Below are 19,113 nucleotides of genomic sequence, written 5' to 3' on the forward strand. Positions count from 1 at the left end.
ATGGGTACTGATCTGCTGTACAAGGCTCAATAGATTACCTAGGCCTCCTCACTGACACCCAGATTCAGGGGGTCTTGATCAGTCCCATGCTGGATTCCCAGGCTGATGCCTGGGATTCAAGAGTTAACCTTTATCTGGTCAGCTGTTTCTGGGGGTTAAACCAGCCCAGTCTTAATCCCTTTGATCATCAGTCCTCCCTCTCTGATACTGGCTTTCTTGAGTTCAGCTCAGTACTTAACCAGCCAGTAAATGAAGTTTCTGTTTCCCAGACTCTCTGGCAATAGGATTGTAGGCTGGCACTCCCCAGATCTATGTCTAAAATCCATATATGAGAGAGTACATGCCATGTTTCTCTTTTTGTGACTGGGTTACCTCACTCAGGATGGTTTCTTCTAGTGTCATCCATTTGCCTGCGAATCTCATGATTCCATTATTTTTTTCTGCTGAATAGTACTCCATTGTGTAGATGTACCACATTTTCTCTATCCATTCTTCGGGTGAGGGACATCTAGGTTGCTTCCAAGTTCTGGCTATTACAAATAAAGCTGCTATGAACATAGTGGAACAGACATCTTTGTTATATGAATGGGCATCTTTTGGATATATGCCTAAGAGTGCAGGTGCTGGGTCTTGTGGTAGGTTTATTCCCATTTTTCTGAGGAATCTCCATACTGATTTCCAAAGTGGCTGAACCAGTTGGCACTCCCACCAGCAATGGAGGAGTGTCCCCCTTTCACCACATCCTCTCCAGCATAAATTGTCATTGGTGTTTTTGATTTTAGCCATTCTGACAGGAGTGAGATGGTATCTCAGAGTTGCTCTGATTTGCATTTCCTGGATGGCTAAGGATGTTGAGCACTTTCTCAAGTGCCTCTCAGCCATTTTAGACTCCTCTATTGAAAACTCTCTATTTAGTTCTGCAGCCCACTTCTTAATTGGGTCCTTTGCTGTTTTGGAGACTTGCTTCTTGAGTTCTTTGTAAATTTTGGAGATCAACCCTCTGTCAGATGTGGGATTAGTGAATATTTTTTCCCATTCTGTGGGCTGCCTTTTTGTCTTGCTGATTGTGTCCTTTGCCTTACAGAAGCTTCTCAGTTTCAGTAGGTCCCATTTATTAATTGTTGATCTCACTGTCTGTGCTACTGGTGTTATGTTCAGGAAGCTGTCTCCTGTACCAACTCGTTCAACGGTACCACCCACTTTCTCTTCTAAGAGGTTCAGTGTGGCTGGATTTATGTTGAGGTCTTGATCCATTTGGACTTGAGTTTTGTGCATGGCGATAAACATGGATCGATCCGCATTTTTCTACATGCCAGTCTCCAATTATGCCAGCACCATTTGTTGAAGATGCTTTCTTTATTCCATTGTATATTTTTAGCTTCTTTGTCAAAGATCAGATGTTCGTACGTGTGTGGGTTAATACCCGGATTTTCAATTCGATTCCATTGGTCTGCCTGTCTATTTTTGTGCCAATACCAAGCTGTTTTCAGGACTATAGCTCTATAATAGAGCTTGAGGTCAGGGATAGTGATGCCTCCGGAGGTTGCCTTGTTGAACAGGGTTGTTTTGGCTATCCTGGGTCTTTTGTTTTTCCATGCAAAATTGATTATTGTTCTTTCAAGGTCTGTGAAGAATTGTGCTGGGATTTTAATGGGTATAGCATTGAATCTGTAGATTGCTTTTGGCAGGATTGCCATTTTTACTACATTGATCCTACCTATCCAAGAGCATGGGAGATCTTTCCATTTTCTGAGGGCTTCTTTAATTTCTTTCTTTAAAGATTCAAAGTTCTTACGATACAGGTCTTTCACTTGTTTGGTTAGCGTTACCCCAAGGTATTTTATGTTGTTTGTGGCAATTGTAAAGGGTGATGTTTCTCTGATTTCTCTTTCAGCCCTTTTATCATCTGTATATAGTGGGGCTACTGACTTTCTTGAGTTGATCTTGTAACCTGCCACTTTGCTGAAGGTGTTAATCAGCTGTAAGAGTTCCCTGGTAGAGTTCTTTGGGTCATTGATGTAAACTATCATATCGTCTGCAAACAGTGAAAGTTTGACTTCTTCCTTCCCAATTTGTATCCCCTTGATCCCCCTTTGTTGTCGTATGGCTATAGCTAGAACTTCAAGTACCATGTTGAAAAGGTATGGAGAGAGTGGACAGCCTTGTTTTGTTCCTGATTTTAGAGGAATTGCGTTGAGTTTCTGTCCATTTAGTTTGATGTTGGCTGTTGGTTTACTGTACATGGCTTTTATTATGTTTAAGTATGTCCCTGTTATCCCAGATCTCTCCAAGACCTTATCATGAAGGGGTGTTGGATTTTGTCAAAGGCTTTTTCAGCATCTAGTGAGATGATCATGTAATTTTTGTTTTTCAGCTTGTTTATATGGTGGATTACGTTGATGGATTTTTGTATGTTGAACCATCCCTGCATCCCTGGGATAAAACCTACTTGATCGTGGTGAATGATTGTTTTGATGTGTTCTTGGATCCGATTTGCCAGTATTTTATTGAGTATTTTTGCATCAACGTTCATGAGGGATATTGGTCTGAAGTTCTCTTTCTTGGTTGTATCTTTGTGTGGCTTGGGGATCAAGGTTATTGAAGCCTCATAGAAAGAGTTTGGCAAAGACCCTTCTGCTTCTATTGTGTGGAACACTTTGAGAAGAATTGGTCTAAGCTGTTCTTTGAATTTGTGGTAGAATTCTGCACTGAGGCCATCTGGACCTGGACTTTTTTTGGTTGGGAGACTTTTGATGACAGATTCTATTTCCATAGGTGTTATAGGTCTATTTAAATTGCTTATCTGTTCTTGATTTAGTTTTGGCAAATGATAGCTGTCCAGGAAGTCATCCATTTCCTTTAAATTTTCGAATTTTGTGGAGTACAGGTTTTCAAAGTATGACCTAATGATTGTCTGGATTTCCTCAGAGTCTGTTGTTATGTCCCCCTTTTCATTTCTGATTTTGTTAATTTGCGTGTTCACTCTCTGCTGTTTGGTAAGTTTGGACAAAGGTTTGTCTATCTTGTTGATTTTCTCAAAGAACCAACTCTTCGTTGCATTGATTCTTTGTATTGTTTTCCTGGTTTCTACTTTGTTGATTTCAGCCCTCAATTTGATTATTTCCTGGTGTCTACTCCTCCTGGGGGAGTTTGCTTCTTTGTGTTCTAGAGCTTTTAGCTGTGATGTTAATTCTCTGGTATAACTGTTTTCCTGTTTCTTCATGTGAGCACTTAGTGCTATGAACTTCCCCCATAGCACTGCTTTCAAAGTGTCCCATAGGTTTGGGTATGTTGTGTCTTCATTCAGGAAGTCTTTAATTTCTTTTTTTATTTCCTCTTTGACCCAGGGATGGTGCAGTTGAGCATTATTCAATTTCCATGAGTTTGTAGGTTTTCTGCAATTTGTGTTGTTGTTGAATTCTAATTTTAAGGCATGGTGGTCTGATAAGATGCATGGAGTTATTCCAATTTTTTTGTAGCTGCTGAGGTTTGATATGTTGCCAAGTATGTGGTCGATTTTTGAGAAGGTTCCATGTGGTGGTGAGAAGAAGGTATATTCTTTTTTATGTGGATGAAATGTTCTATAGATATCTGTTAATCCCAGTTGGGTCATTACTTCTATTAGACCCTTTGCTTCTTTGTTGAGTTTCTGTCTGGTATTCTTGTCTAGTGGTGAGAGTGGTGTGTTGAAATCTCCCACTATAACTGTGTGGGGCTTTAGATGAGATTTAAGTTCTAATAATGTTTCTTTAACGAATGTGGATGCCTTTGTATTGGGGGCATAGATGTTCAGGATAGTCACTTCATCTTGGTGGGTTTCACCTGTGATGAGTATGTAATGACCTCCTTCATCTCTTTTGATTGATTTTATTTTAAAGTCTAGTTTGTTAGATATTAGGATTGCTACCCCTGCTTGTTTCTTGGGTCCATTTGGTTGAAAATTTTTTCCCAACCTTTAACTCTCAAGTAATGTCTGTCTTTGAGGGTGAGGTGTGTTTCTTGTATGCAGCAGAAGGAAGGGTTCTGTCTTCGAATCCATTCTGCTAGTCTGTGTCTTTTTATGGGTGAGTTAAGGCCGTTAATATTGAGGGATATTAATGACCATTGATTGCTCATCCTTCTTCGATTTGCGATGGTTGTTGTTGGTGGAATTATGGGTGGAATTTCACCCCTTTGTTCTTTTGGCTGTTGGTAGAGAGGGATTCTCTAATGCTTATGTTTTTCTGGTTGTAGTTAGCTTCCTTGGGTTGGAGTTTGCTCTCTGGTCTTTAAAATGTAATGATGCATAAAACTTCAGAACATTTTAGTACCTTATTGTTTAATTTTGGTACATATTTGATCCTATTTATTCCTCTTCTCTATATCCTCCTAGATCCTCTCTACTTCCCTACCCAGCCAACTTCATGCATTTTTTCTTTAAAAAAGTAAAGAAAACAAAACAAGCAAAAAAAACAAAAATAAAAACAAAAAAAACCATAGAGTCTTAATTGTTATTGATAAACACAGAGTTATGCCTTTGGAGAATGCTGATTTTTCTTCTTCCAGCAGGTATAATTATAAATACCTTCTTGGTAGTGGATGAAATTTTTATGGACACTTCCCTTTCCTCATTCTGGGATTTTTTTGTTTTGCTTGAATTTATACAGGTTTTACACGTGCTGTCACACTTTCCCTCCCTACAAACCCAACTACATGTGTCAATTTCTGGGTTTTATTGTGTGTGTCACCCCTGTCGTGTCTGGAACCTGCCATTTCCCTGGAGCCATTCACCACCTCTGTCTCTTAGAATCTTTCCACTTCTTCTTCCCGTGGAACTCTGAGCTGTGAAGACAGGGGTGTGAAAAATATGCCCATTTCAGCATGAGCACTGTAAAGTCTCTCAGTCTCTGCATATTGTTTCTCATGTCAATCCCAGCTCCTTCTTCCTCCCCTCCTCCCCATCCCTCCCTACCAGATCCCCCCTACCCAATCTCCACTCTGATCCCCAGGGAGGGTGAGGCACTCCATGGTGGATCTCCAGAGGCATACAAATAGACTAAGTGCCCATGCCACAATGTGGAATGGTCTCTCAGCCTAGACTATTGAAGGAAGGTCTAGACCCTACCCTGGATGACATGACAAACTCTGGAAATTTTAAAAATTAATGGCATAGCCAGGTGGTGGTGGTGCACGCCTTTAATCCCAGCACTGGGAGGCAGAGGCAGGGAGATCTATGTATGTTCTAGGTGAGGCTGGAATGACAGCCTCCAAAATAATACAAGGAAACCCTGCCTTGTAAAACAAAAAAAAATAATGGCATAAAAATTGAAAACATGGATAACAAAGAATAATACAAAAATAGTTCTTATGAAACTAATAAGCAAGGTTGAAGAAACAAAGGATAGTATTGTAAAAATGACCAAGGGTTTAGGAGAAGATATTTGTAAGACATATACTTGAAAAAGAACATTTCCAAATATAAGTAGTTCCATAGAAACAAAGCAAAAGAACAACTGGTCTTTGAGACACAGTTTCATTGTGTAGCTCTGGCTGTCCTGGCTGATCTACTTAAAGGACATATATTCAACACCATTAATCACTGGGAAAGTGCAAATCAGAACTGTGATATCCCTCCACTCTCATTGGAAGAGTCATCATCAAACTGCTTAATGCAGACAGCTATAGATTTAGATGGCAGGAAATTCTTGCACATTCTTTATGGTAATGTAATTAGAAAACTAGTGTGGAGGATCCTTAAGGAAATAAAAATAAGAGGACCATAAGGTATAGTTATCCTATCCTATTTCTGTATATTTATCCCGAACATTTTAGATCAATACATTAAAGACATATCTCACCCTATGTCTGCATCAGCATTATCTCTAATATATTATGTTATGTACCCTAATATACTAATAGTTCAGCCTGGGTATTCATCAGTGGATGAACAGGTAAAGAAAAGTACTCAGATATGTTCTGCATGAAGTCACTTGGGGTGAAATTAAGTATTCATGTTTGTCCTCACCCCTTACCAAATTAGCTTCCCTTTATAAGTTTTGACAGTAGATTAGCTATGGGTCAACCCCCTAGGATGCAAAGGACTGCACTCATTTCCTGCCAATTATCATTTTTTGCTTTGTGTTATGTGAGACTGTTAGATGGAGAAACAATGTTCTGTCTCAAAATGTGGTAATTCTAAAAAAAAATAATAGAGACTGGATTTTCTTTACATGTGTGGTTTGTGAAGATGTACATGACAGATCTAATTCTTTCTATGATGCTTATTTGGTGATGACTGAGCAAGGTCAGAACACTTTTAAACAGTTCCTGCAAAAGTGTGTTAATAGGTCGACTTCCTCTTCTTCCTGTTTGAGAAAAAAGAACCTATGATATAAAGAAAAGCCATAACCAGAGGTGTAACTCAAAAGCGCATGTTCTGGTAGCTCCAACAGGCTGGGCCAAGTCACAGGCCCCATTCAGCCATGAAGCCACAATGTTGAAAAAGTAAGGAAATTTGATCATTTTAGCCCCACTTGGAATAACAGTTTTGTTCACTGGCCTCCCCCAAAATTCCTGTTTTGGAATAGTGATGTGAGACATAGGATTAAACATAGAAAGAATTGTCAGTCCTTACCAGTCAATGAGTGGGTCACTGACCTGCCTGCTACCAGGAATGCCACCAACTCCTGGTTCTGATCCCCTAAGATGCACTCCACTGCCAAACCCTGTAAAGGGAAGCCTTTTCCTTGAGAGAAGCCTTCCCACCAGCCTGGTTCTAGAGCCTCATCAGTCCCAAATAAACACACAGGAGGCTATATTAATTATGAAGCTGTTGGCCTTGCTTGTTTCTTACTGGCTAGCTCTGACTTAAGTATTTATCCCATAATTGTTAATCTAAGTATTTCTCTTACCGGAGAAATTTCCGGGCTTCCTACCCCATGGTGGTTACATCTTGACTTCCTGTGTTTCTCCTTCCCAGAGTCCTCCTGGACTCCTAGTCCCACCTATCTTGCTTCCCTATTGGATAACAGTACTTTATTGACATATACACAGGACTTCCACTGTCAAAACCCCATCAATCTTATTATCCTCCCCATAGCCAGTCCTTCCCTACGACTCCATCAGGATTCATAGGCAGAGGTACTGCCTACTCGAATAAGAAGAACTGGTGAGTGACCAGCCTTCCAAATTTGGTACCCCAATATCCAGATTCTAAGTCCCAGGGTACATACTTGGCCCCTTCTGCTCCCAGCTCAGCACTAGCACCTCTGATAGGCCTTGCCCTCAACTACAGTTAAATTTCATTGCCCAAATGCAGGACATACCAGTAGACCAGCAATGAGTGACTCACCTGAAAGTGGGACTGCCACAACCTCCTGGACTCAAGGTCCACTCTACCACCATTCAACCCATCCCACATCATCATCATGTCTGTATCTCGAACTTCTCCACAGCTCTGTTGGACTCCAAAGGCCCAAGTACAATCCACATTAGTTAAACAAATTACCTCCTCATCTGGCTTCCATACTTTGACCTATAATTCTAAATGAGGACTTCAGTTTTAGTGGTGTACAGCCTGGATCTAAGGACCCAAGGCCCCAAAATACCAGAGGAGACACTCTACTGGAACTGAAGGACTCACCAGAACCCCTGGCCACTTAGGCAAGAAGATGAAAGGAAATATAAAGCAAAGGAACAAAAGATCCATGCAACAAAGACAAATTCAGGAATGAACACTTAGAAATATTATCATCCTAAATCCAGATGTTTTAATGCCAGTGTGAGAACACAATGAATAACAGAAAGGGCAATATAGCACCTCCAGAAACAAGCTATCCCACAACAACACCTGAGCATTACAATAAGGCTAAAACAGAAGAATGTCATTTTAAAAATAACTTTATGAAGGTGATAAAGTGCCTCAAAGGGGAAATGAAAAACTTCCTTAAAGAACGATGTGATGCCTGTGGTGGTGGAACATTCCTTTACTCCCAGCATTCAGGAGGCAGAAGCAGAAAGATCTCTGTGAGTTCAAGGCCAACCTGGTCTACAAGAGCTAGTTCCAGGACAGCTTCCAAAGCCACAGAGAAAACCTGTCTTGAAAACATATTCTGGGCTGGAGAGATGGCTTGGCCGTTAAAAGCTCAAAACCAAAAATATAAAATGATGTGACAGAAATTTATGATCCCCTGTGGAAGGCCTCACTGTCCTAGGGGAGCAGATAGGGGTGGGTTGGGAGGTGTTGGTAGGGGGTATTGGAAGATGGGAGGAGAGGGAATGGGGGCATTGATATGTATAATGAGTGCTTCTAAATTAAAAAAAAGAAATGGAAGAAAAGACAAGCAAAAAGTTAGAAGAAATCAATAAATTCTAACACAATTCTTCACAGACCTTGAGAAAACAGTAATCAACTTCATATGAAAAAACATTAATAGCTAAAACTACCCTGTACAATTAAAGAACTTCTGGAGACATCATTGACCTTGACCTCAAACTCTACTATAGACCTAAAGTAATAAAAACAGGTTGGTATTGCCAAAATAACTGACAGGCAGATCAATGGAATAGAATTGAAAACCACAACATCAAACCAAAGACCGATGAACACCTGATTTTTGACAAAGGAGTCAAAATGGTACAATGGAAAAGAGAAAACATCAATAATAAATAGTGCTGGCATAATTGGATGTCAACATCTAGAAGAGAGCAAAGAGATTCATATTTATTTCATGCCCAAAACTCAAATCCAAGTGGATCATGGACTTCAACATACATCCAGCTACATTAAATCTGACAGAAGAGAAAGTGAGAAATAGCCTTGAACACAGAAGAAAATTTCCTGAATATAACACCAGTTGCACAGACACTGAAAGCAATAATCAATAAATGGAATCTCTTGAAACTTAAAAAGATAAAACAAAAACATACAGAATGGGAAAATTTTCTGCCTAGAAAATCCTCCTCTTTCTTTGACGTGTGTTTCTCCCTTCAAGTAATGATGTAGTTACAGTTATCATCTTAAAAGCATGAAAAATTCAGTGACCTTTGAGAAATTTCACAATCCATAAAATTGCTCTAAAAACAGCTTTGTTGTTCAATCTGTATTATGTTACTCACAGGTAAGACAAACAAATATCCATCTTCAACTGAATTCTTGCTTCAATCCAGAGTCAGAATCAAAGACATTAAGAAAACAGTCCTAATGCATTAAAACCTAATCTTAACCTTGCTGCATTATTCAGTTATTCACTAAGAGCCAATTCCAATATGTAAAATGGTACTTGCATCTTTTCTTGTTATTATAGTTATTTACTAAACCACTGGAACTCACAATGTGGTACACATTGCTTCTGTTACTAATGGCTCTTCTGAATCTTCCAAAGAACAGCATTCAATTTTTAACCCAAATGCCTGTAACAATCACAATAGATGTGTGTTAGAAGTGCATACATATCTGGACCTGGTCCCAGCAATTCTGATCAAGTGTTCTCACAATTTGCATTTTGAAAAGGCACTTTAGGTTACTTGAGTCAGGTGGGAAGAATGGCTCTTGAGAAACATCCCAGTGGAATAAATATACAAATACAATTAAAATGGAAAGGTAGAAATTTACAGTGTAAGAGGAAGCATACAGGGTCTATGCATTCCTCTGTTCATGAGAAGACAGTATATGAAGAGGCTCCTGTGCTTCTACATCAATAAGATTCCCATACAACCCATCCTAAGCTCCAGGAGCTCTGTAGGTCTTTAGATATAAGAAGTTGTTTTATAATTCTCCTATTCTTTTAAATTGAAATCTAAAACAGGGACTATTAAGGAGACTTGTGGTAATCCAAGAAAATTTAACAATGGATCTGCAACATTCTAATATTGAAGTCACTCTGTATTGAAGAACCTTTAATATAGGTAGAAACATTCACAGAACCTTTAACCTTTAACATCTCCCTAGCCTCTGACCAGAACTTTTGGAACACAAACCAGTATTTTTTCAGGTAAATTTTTATTCATTATAGGAAATTTTCTAACATATGCACAATGCATCTTGTTCAAATCCTGAAGGGATCTCTACAATCACCAGGGTGAGCAAAGTAAGAATCAATGGGAGATTTTTAAAAAGTGTTTATGTTCAAAGTGAATCAGTAGTGGGTGTTGGTACACTTTGGGAGTCCAACCCCAAGTAGTATAAGCACAATACAATTTGGAAAACATTTCCTGGTGGTAAATTACTTCAATTTCTTGTGCACAACAAAGTTTGAGACATGACTACATCTAAACACTTTGTAAAGTACATGTGACATCATCTACAAAAATTGGTTCTATAGATTACCTGAGGATAAACAAGTTCACAAAAAGAGCCTAGGAGAGGATCCAGTATGGTCTTGGCCACACAGATAGCTCAAAGTTCACCAGGTTTTTAATGATGTCTTCTCCAAACCTTGCATCTTTTCCTTTGAAGAAACAACCTCATGTGTTTTACATTCTTGGTTCCTGTGGTTCTTATCTGTGAGCACAAAGACCTACATGTTTCCTATATCATCTACCTCTATCTTTTCTCTAATATTCCAAAGCCCTAAAATATACACCCCTCTCATCTTCACACTCTCTTTTGATCTATTTACTTTATTGTTGTTTGATTTTTCAACTCACTGAGTCCAACTAGTGCTGGGTATATATGCACAATTATATCTCTCATCTGCTGGGTAATCAGAAACCTACAAATGACCATGTACAAAAAATACCCTGATTTTCCTTTCCCTAGTAGTCAGCAACTGCCACTAGATCCACTAGAGTCAATCCTAGCAACTCCTCCTCTTTCTTTGAAGATAAGACAGTCACATTTTAAAATGATAATAATGTCATGGTGTACATTAGAATTTATTTTCTCCCTTCCTGAGTTTGTACTATTTTACAAAGTAAAAATAAGTACATATCTCCTTTTACAAACATTTCTTAACAAAAGAAAAATAAGTAAAAGAGTCAAGATTTTTTTGGACTTTGTCAAAGATTTTTTTGTTGCATTCTCTGTTGTATCACATGATAGTTAGCCTAAATATATATTGTATTAGAGTGTTATCTATTATCTACCCTATACTACACACTTTGGAAATCAGTATGGAGATTCCTCAGGAAAATGGGAATTAATCTACCACAAGACACAGCAATTCCACTCTTGGGCATATATCCAAAGGAGGCAAATTCATACAGCTAGGGCATCTGCTCCTCTATGTTCATAGCAGCATTATGTGTAATAGCCAGAACCTGAAAGCAATCTAGATGCCCCTCAACTGAAGAGTGGATACAGAAAATGTGGTACATTTACACAATGGATTATTACTCAGCAGAAAACAAATGGAATCTTGAAATTCCCAGATAAATGGATAGCACTGGAAGAAACCATCCTGAGTGAGGTAACCCAGTCGCAAAAAGACAAACATGGTATGTACTCACTCATATATGGATTTTAGACATGCATCTGGATAGTGCCAGTCTTCACTTCTACTTATAGAGAATCTGGGAAACAGGAAAGAACCTAAAAGATATGCATATATGCATAGTACCCAAGAGAAAAGGATTGAGACAAGATCCTCTGAATGGATGGGGAACAGGGCGAGGGGTGGGGAGAAGTGGGAGCTGTGAAGAAGAGAGGGGTAGAAGAGGAGGAGAGAGTAGGTCATGGGGGAACAGAAAGTCTGAGTGGGTGGGGGTAGAATAGGGGGAAGAGGGAATCATAGAGTAGAAGACAGATCAGGCACCAGAGTGACCTCGAGTGATCTAAAGGGATGACACCAATTGGCAAGCTAAGCAATAGTGGAGAGACCACCTCGAATGCCCATTCCTGATAATGAACTTGATGTCTATAACCATCTGGGAGCCTTCATCCAGTGACTGATGGAAGCTGAGGCAAACACACACAATTCAGCACTGAACTGAACCCAAGGAACCCAGTGACAGAGAGAGAGAGGAGTGATGAGCAAATTGGCAAAGAATGGGCTGGCAAGACCAGTAGAGACAGCTGATCTGAACGGGGGAGAGCTCTTGGACCCCAGACCGACAGCGGGGAGGCCAGCATGGGACTGATCTGGACCACCCGAATGTGAGTGTCAGTGAGAAGGCCTGGGCTACCTATGGGGCCATGAGCAGTGGATCAGCGTCCATCCCTGGAATACAGTCATTGTGTGCCCATAGCACAAAGAGGGATGCTTTCTCAGTCTGGACTCTTGGGGGAGTGCCTGGACCCTACCCTGAGTGAAATGACAGACTCTAGATATCCCCTATGTGGAAGGAATTGGCAATAGGGTGGGAGGATGGGGGGATGGTGGGGGGCTGTGGGAGGAGGGGAGGGAGAGGGAACTGGGATTGACATGTTAAACAAGCTATTTAAAATTAAAATAATAAATAAATATATATATAAAATAAAGATACCCTATTCACAAAAGTGGATTAGAAAGTATTTTAATAATTTTACTAACATGAAAGTGATTATATGAATTTGATGAGACTATCAGGTAGCAGAAACAAGTAGCATGAAAGCATTTAGCTCAAACAGAAAAAAAAAACAAAGGTCACTCAATTAAGAGAATGTGATGCTTAAATGAGAATGGCCTCCATAGGCTCCTGTCTTTGAACACTTGATTGTCCAGTTGGTGGTACTATTGGGGAAATATTAGACATTATGACTTTTTGAAAGATGCGTGTTACTAAGAACAGGCTTAGTGGCTTCAAAACACTGGTACCATTCCAGTGCTTTTCTCTTCTCAGCCTCCTACTTTCAGTTCAAGATATGAGCTCTCAGTTGCTTCTGATGCCACCCATGCCTTTGCTCTGCCATCATGCAGTTCAACCTCATGAAATAGTAAATCAATTAAACTTTGTTGTCATTTTGATTTGTTTTGTTATGTTTTTTTAAAATAAGTTTTCTTGCTCAATGGTGGTGGCACATGCCTTTAATTCCAACAGAGGTAGTGACAGTTGAGTCTCAGTCCATGGATCAAGTTCCTGAATGTCCAGCACTATGCATAGAAACCCTTTCTCAAAAAAAAATAATAATAACAATGATAACATATTGTTGGTCATATTGTTTGACTACAGCAATAGAGAAGTAATTTATAAATAACAAAGGAAAAAAAGCAAATACTATAATGTTAATCTGGAAGTTAGTGGAAATATTAGAAACTGTATAACCCAGAAGATATGTAAGAATTAAAGACTTCTCATCAGAACCATGAAACCAGAACATTGGCATTACATCTTTTTTAATATTTTTGGGGGGTTTTCAAGACAGGGTTTCTCTGTATTGTTTTTGGAGGCTGCCCTGGAACTTGCTCTTTAGATCAGGCTGGTCTTGAACTCACAGAGGTCTGCCTGCCTCTGTCTCCCGAGTGCTGGGATTAAAGGCGTGCGCCACCAATGCCTGGAGGCATTACATCTTAAAGTCTTTGAAAATATAGATAATATATCCAACCCCACAAAAACTCATGAAAGTCTTTTTCTGGCTAAAGAAAAAAATAATTCTCTCTCCTGAAGTTCTTTTCTATTAGGCAGAGCTCCAGGAAAACTTAGAATGAAACCAGGCTAGAACTATATATACACCAACATATATACATATATATTTTTTTAATATAATAGATAGTAGTTTAACATAATATATTTTGGGATTTGTGGCATATGTAGATTAAGATTCATGAAGAAACAACACATACAATGGAGAAAGAAATGAAAAGTAAAAGGCTTTGTGGTTAGAGAGATGCCTCAGTAGTTAAGAGTACTGGTTGTCCTCCACACGAATGTGAGTTTGTATTCCAGAACACAAATAGGAGCTTACAACAAATGGTGACTTCAGTTAAAGGGGATATTATTGCTTCTTTTGGTCTCTTTGTGTACCAGACACCCATGTGGTGCATAGACATCCATGTAAACAAGGCACATACAGTATAGAAAGAAGAGTATAAGGCTTTGATATCTTCTGTAATACAAAGCTAGTACTTGGAGGTAAACTATGATAAGGTAAATGATCCAATAATTGTGAGAACTGTATTCAATAAAGATTATTCAACTTGGCTGGGCGGTGGTGGCACACTCCTTTAATCCCAGCACTCGGGAGGCAGAGGCAGGCGTAATCTCTGTGAGTTCGAGGCCACGCTGGACCAACAGTCTCCAAAATAATACAGAGAAACCCTGTCTCGTAAAAACAAAACAAAACCAAAAAAAACAAAAAAAAGATTATTCAACTTATTTAATGACAGAATATTTGAAAAAGAAGAAATAACAGATAATTCAACACAAATGGCAGAAATTCTGGAGTCATTCTTCCAAAATATATATTCAGATGTATAAAACCACATCAATCTCTGTAACATCATTAGTAACTGAAGAAATGCATATAAAGACAAAAATGGGACGCTTCCTGCTTTGTATCACTGGAATGATATTCTTTAATGGTGGCAACTATTAGCAAGGTAAGTTGTGCTGCTCTAATGGGAATGTCAATTGCAGTAACTGCTTTGGAAAACAGTGTGGCTGACTCTTAGCTAATTAAACGTGGAGATTCACCAGTTCCATTCCTAGATACACCCAAGAGAAATGAAAATACTTATAGACACAGAAATTTTGCAGATTGTTTACAGATGACTAACATTCAGTGAAGCAAGATCCATACAAGACAAATGTAGAAGTAGCAGAAATGTTTGTGAATTGATGAATAAATAAATATAATAGATGACTAGATATTAGAATTTTAGTCATCAATAACTATGATTGAAGTCCTGAGACATTTCAGTATGACTTCACATTGAAATATTATGCAAACTGAAAGAAGCTGCTCTAAAAGAGCTCCATGTTATAGAATTCCATATGTGAGTCATTCAGAAAAAGTAAATCTCTGGAGACAGGGTAGACTGTTGTTTGTCTAGGCTAGTGTGGAGAGTACTGGATGTGGGATTGGAAAAGAAACAAGATTTCTTTGAGAGTAATGGAATTATTTTTAAATTGATTGTGGTAATGGATGCACCACTCTGTGAATATACTAAAAGCCATTATTTGAATTATGCCTTTTAGATAATGGATTGTATGGTATGTGAATCATACCCCAATAAGATCATTTCACCAAAATGAACAGATAAATTGAATAGAAAAAGATTTAAATGATGGATTTAATTAAGACCAACCATATAAATAATTAGAGGAAATGCAAACTGACTAAGCAGTCCAACTACAAAGTAAAGAATTTCAGATGATGGAGCAAAACAAAACTCTTCCCTGTCTTTGAGAAACCCATTGAAAATTAAAAGACATCACTGGGTTAAAATAGAGTCATGGAGAAAATGTGCATTATAGAAACTCTCTGAATTATATCTCTGTGGCATGAACACAAACCCTTCACCTTTCTAATGATTAATATTACCATAATGTGCCAGACACTGTGCACTGCATTTCATTGTAATAAACTCATGGAGACATGTTTCAAATGTGTAAATAATCAGAACCAGTGTCAAAACTCACCAAACAAAAACAGATAAACTTGTAAGGAGAAATGAGTAACTCAAAATTACAGTTGATGAGTACAATATTCTTCACCCAGTAATTTATAAAAGTAGAAAAATTACCAGCAGGGATTGAGAAACCTTAAATATTATCAACTGAATTCACCAAGTTGTCAAAACTGAGGACATGCTATTGCTGTGACCACTAAAAATAAAGGAAGAAAAAATCGCAAATATATGTAATCATAGAAGGGAAATTACCATGTATCTCTATTCACACCTTTAAAAGATGCAACAATGTTCTAAAAAGTTTACAGTGATACAGAGTACAAAGTATACTCATAAAATGCTAGAGGAAAGGGAAATAAGGCCTTGGTTTGAATCTGTTCATTTTATTGTGATGAAATACCCTGACAAAAGGCAAGGAAAGGGAAAGGACTCATTTTGATTTACAGATCCAGAGGACTAAACCCATCACAGAGATGTAAAGATTGACAACAGACAGTGAGGGCATGCCCACAAGAACAGGAAGCTGGCTAAGCGCATTTAATTCCTCCTCAGGAGGCAGATAGAGTGGGCCCAGGCTATGACGCCTCAAAACCTATTGGAAGTAAAGTGATCCTCTGGTTTCAGACTCTATCATTTAAAATTTCTACAACCTTTTCTAATAGGTCCACCCACTAGGGATCAAGTATTTATATGCATAAACCTATAGTGGGCATATCATGTTCAAACCATAACAGTAATGATTTTAAAGAGTGAAAAGAAAGTTTTTAATCATAAATATTTGATACATATGTTTACCTAAATTCATGTGTCATATAACACATGCCTATAACTAACTTCCATATGGTACCTGACAAATGTCTACAATTTTATGACAGTTCAAATAGAACATAATAAGTAAATAAAAAGAAGTATCAGATATCAAATACTGTGATCAAAATAAGAATAATTTCAGTAATCCCAGCAGCCAGAAGCTAAGAGGTGGTGTACACACCTTTATTCCTAGGACTCAAGATTAAAAGATAAATGGATCTCTGTGAGTCCAAGGCCACAAGGATCTACACAAGAATAATCAGTCTGAAAGAGAATTATAGCTCACACCTTTAATCCCAGCATTAGGGATGTATATGAGGCAGATGCAAGGTCTCAGAGTGGCATTCATTCTCCAGCCACTCTGAAGATAGGAGAATTTCTGAGACTTTGTGAGACAGGACCAACCCATTCAGCCTCTTTTAGAGGTAAGATGTTAGTGGTCAGCTATTGTGCTTTTCTAATTTTCAACTTGAACTCTGAACCTGAGTATATGTCTCTGGGTCTTTTAATTTTCGTGCTGCAAAAGTATTTCATCAGAATAGGGCAAAATAAAAAAAGAAATAGGAAAAGGCCATCTTTTAAAGATCCTTGTAGTAACATTATAATAATAGTGACAGGTTAAATGACTTTCTTACAGTCAGGCACAAGACCAGAATTTCTCTTTTCATACTGTCCTTAAGTATTACTTAAATGTTCTAGCCAGTACAATAGCAAATAAAATGAAGGAAACACAATTTTGAATTATTATATAATATTCCATACATATGTTGTTTTCTGAGCATATCTGATGAAAATTGAATGGCTCTACAGAAGAGGCTAAAATTGAAGGACTCTACAGAAGAGGCTATTATAATTTAAGTGTATCATGTATTAAGCACCCACAGAAGTCAGATGAGGGTCACCAGGAAGTGAAGTTGTAGTATGGGCCATCATTTGGATTCTGGGAAGAGAACCTGCATTTTCTACAAAACTGAAAGGTCTCCTTAGCAATGAGCCTTCTCTCTAACTCCCAAATCATTGTTTTTTATACTGTATTCATATATAAAGTTCATATAAAAAGTCAACTTATGTTTTTTTGAAAAAAATCTAAGAATTGATAATTAGAAATTATAAGGGGATAAAACAAGAGTGTCACATGTTAACTACTTAGGGAGTTAAAAACTGCCAGGTACTGTGAAGCAAAATGAAACCCCTGAGCAAGTAAAAAATTACATAATTATTGTGGTCAAAAGCGCTAAGTACCTACGGAGATTGAAAATCTTATCAAATTGGTTTAAGGGCAAGGTTAAGAATAGCATCATTTACAATGTCAGCACAGTTTCGTAATGCAAATATGTAAAATGTCTAGAACAGAGAACAAATACAATGTAGCCACACAGAGATGAATCTTCCTATATGAACTCATTGCCTGTCAAGGCAGAAGATCAAAATGTAGGCTTGTTGAAATCTTGCTGGATGTCGGTACATCCAGTGATTAAGTCATTGCTGGCAGAGCCCAGCAACAGGAGCCACCAGGAATGCTAACTGCTTCTGGTTTCTCCTTCAGAATCATAGTCTGTGAGGCACAGGTTTTAGCAAACTTATCTTTATCTTACAATGTGATCTTGATGCTAATACTGCACAAAGTATGGTCATAAAGCAGCAGTATAATGTATAAAATTTCACAAAATATGCAAAATTGAATGAAAGAGAAATAGTTAGAACTGGGTTCCAGGCACATGTCCCAAAGGCTTAGGATATAAAATATGTATTTATTGAATTCTCAAGTTTTATTTAATTGCCCATATCTTTTTTCTATTTTTTAGTAAATTTTAAATGTTTTAATATAATATAGCCTTGAATAGGTAATGACTGAATGGCCAGATATTCGGAAAGTAAAGATACTTTTTCTACAAGCCTGAAAACCAGTTTTCAATTACTCAAACCCACACAAGGTTTGAATGAGAGAACTAACTCCACAAAGTTGTTGTCTGACCTCCGTACACACGCTATGGCATACACCATGCACACACTCATCTTGTACTTCTACTAAATAGATAATAACAACTGTATATACTCCCTTTCTATCACTATAAAGCCAATTTTGATATCCTCTTTTGTTATTGACCAAGAAGCTAATGATATTCAGTATATAGTATACTGAATATGTAGTATATGTTCCCAATGAAGACTAGCATGCTATTGTGTTGGAGAGTTCTATGTTAATTTGAGACAAGTTAAAGTCATCTGAGATGAAAGAACCACAATTAAGAAAATGCCTCCATAAGATTAGGCTGCAGGCAATCATGGAAGATAGTTTCCTAATTAGACATTGATGGGGGAGAGACAGCCCATGTGGGTAGTGCCATTACTGGACTGGTGGTCCTGGTTCTATAAGAAAGTAGGCTGAGCAAATCATGAAGAACAAGCAAATCAATAAGCAGCAGTAGTCAGTGGCTTCTTCTTTAGTCCCTGGCTCCAGCCTCCTTCCTTGATTTCCTGGCCTTACACTGATAACAAACTGTGATGTGGAAGCTTAAGTTGAATAAACACTTTCCTCACCAAGTTGCTTTGATCATGGGGCTTCATTGCCACAATAGAAAATCTAACTAAATTAACCATATACACATGTACACATCATATCTTTAATTTATTCATATATATATATATATTTCTGTGTATAAAAATTAAAAAGTATGTTTGTTCTGACTCAGACAGAAACGCAGACATGCAAACACACACACATACACTCTCACACACACATACACAAAAATATACATACCAAGAACACTTTCCAAAAAACTGTAGGCTTGCAAACCATGAAATAAAAAATTGTTTTCTTTCCTCTGCTGATCAG

Source organism: Mesocricetus auratus, unplaced genomic scaffold, assembly GCF_017639785.1.
Source record: "Mesocricetus auratus isolate SY011 unplaced genomic scaffold, BCM_Maur_2.0 Super-Scaffold_6730, whole genome shotgun sequence".
NCBI classification, from domain to species: Eukaryota; Metazoa; Chordata; class Mammalia; order Rodentia; family Cricetidae; genus Mesocricetus; species Mesocricetus auratus.